Below are 2,399 nucleotides of genomic sequence, written 5' to 3' on the forward strand. Positions count from 1 at the left end.
AACTGCAAAGGACCGCGACTGGGAATATTTGGTCATGCTGGTTTTGTTCAGACCCCGCCCCACGCCGCCGCTGATTGGTCCCTGGGCGTTGAAGTCAATAAAACCTCTGCTGTCAGTCAAGGAGGGCAACTGGCTCACAATGGTGACTAGTTGTGAGCAAAATGGGGAGAAATGACAGTTGAGCTTTGTTCAAAGGAAGCTGTGTGAATCATCCTACAACTCTAATGTAAATCCCGTTTCCATTAATAGGCCTACACATACTAATTGTAGAGGTGAACGTCACTACCATGTAAAGTGCTGTGTGTCAGTCAGTGTGTCTCACACAGCCTCCTGTTACCTCCCGTTAACTAAACACACCAGACTTCGTGTAAATTAAACGTGTTTATAGCCTAGTTTCTGTGGATGGGCTCATAATTAAAACAAGGAGAAAACATTTGCTCCCATAAGGCTCGTACACCAGACTGTACTGAGCCACAGTGCTGTGTGTGTCTGTCGGGTGCACTGGTGCACATCAAGGTTTTTTCGAAAGGCAAGAGCGCCCACTAGCGGAAAACCTGCTTCACGGACAGCTGGGGAAAGTCAGGACCCATGGAATGATGCTTTAGTTTCTATCAAGATAAAGTGAAGCATCACAAAGTGGAGCTATTTATTTATAGCACATAAAGCAGAACATGTAAAACAGGCAGGCTATGATTTGTAACTCAGGGTTAGTTTAAACAATGCCTTTAATTAATTAGACCTTCAAACCTTTTAGTTGTTAAGAAGTGTAGCTGTTTACCTTGAAGTGTTTATTCCCCCCAACACTAACCCAACCCAACCCTAACCCACTGGCGACGGGAGGAACTATTTCCAGTATTACAATGTGATTTCCCCCTCAGCTCATAAAACACTGTTCTTAATTGGATTGGTACACATTCACACTCTCTGCAAACACTGACGTTTTAGTCAATGGCCTCTAATTTGACGATCACACGCGCACACACGCAAACACACACAGCTCTGTCGGCTGTTGATTACAACGCTCCGATGTTAATGTGTGAAGTCTTGACACTTTTTAATGGTTTAATTCGTTTTGTGAAGGGGCCGCCGCAGACCAGACTGTTTGCGTAGCTGATGACCAGGCTGGCATCACCGAGGACCCCGACCCGCTCTCCTGTCCTGGCCTGTAGTAAGCACAGCCTGGATGTTTATTACAGCTGCGGACATTGAAGCCGACCCTGGATTAGATTAACGAGTTTGACATATGGCCTCTGAACTAGGCCGCGGAGCCTTCTCCAAATATTTCAATGTTCCGGTTTCTTTTGTGGCAGGAGGCCAAGAAAAAGTGGGGACTTAGCTCAGAATGGGTGGAAATATTTGATTGGGATTTCTTGGGGAGCTGGGAGACCTTTAGTTTTTTGCCACCTAGTAGCTAATTTATTTGTATAATTAGACTAAACAGTCCAATTATTTGAGAAACATTCTGACTGTAAAATGTTCTCATTAAAACTGTGCCTGGCTGTAGGTTTAAGTAAACGGTCTTATACTTGTACAGCGCACTCAAAGCGCTTTCACACTATTTGGTCATTCACCCATTCGCACTAACACACACACATTCACACACCGGTGACATCACCGGGAGCAACTGGGGGTTCAGTGTCTTGCTCAAAGACACCTCGACATGTTGACTGGACAAGCCGGGAAGCGAACCGCTAATCCTCCGGTTAGGAAACGACCAGCTCCACCTCCTGAGCCACAGCCGCCCCCCAAGTGCCTGAACTACAGACCAGATAGTTTGGCTCAGAAAGCCTACGTTTTGTATTTCATGTAGTCTGCTGAGGTTCTTGCACCCTTTAGAGATAACCACACAGGACATGGTCGGACTGCAGAAAGAACCGTCGGTGTCAGCCTGCTCTACCGTGGAGGACCTGTACACCTCATGGCTCAAAAGGAGAGAAGATTTCTGCAGAGCCCTCTCACCTGGACACAAAATGTTTGGACCCATCCCCTCTGGAGCCACAGGTCACTGTGCGCCAAGAAAACCAGGCACAAGGACAGTTTCTTCCCCTGGGCCGTGGCTCTGACCACAGAACCCTCAGTTCTTTACCTGTACATTTACTTTTGATCTGAAAAACCTCCACCCAAACTGTGTATATGAACATTTATACGTACTTTGTTTTTCCTAATGCACATTGGTTTTCTTTTCTTGTTCTCTGTCTTATCCCTTTGTTTTTCCTAATGCACAATGTTTTTCTTTTCTTGTTCTGTCTTATCTTGTCTACTCGGTGCTTTACAGAAGAACACGGTACATGCACGCTGAGCCGCTGTACCAGTCAAATTCCTCATGTGTCCAACACACTTGGACAACAAAGCTGATTCTGAAAAAGGTGTAGCTGACGGTGCAGTGGCGGATTGAGTAT

This window comes from Monopterus albus, unplaced genomic scaffold (genome assembly GCF_001952655.1).
Source record: "Monopterus albus unplaced genomic scaffold, M_albus_1.0 scaffold79.1, whole genome shotgun sequence".
Taxonomy (NCBI): Eukaryota; Metazoa; Chordata; class Actinopteri; order Synbranchiformes; family Synbranchidae; genus Monopterus; species Monopterus albus.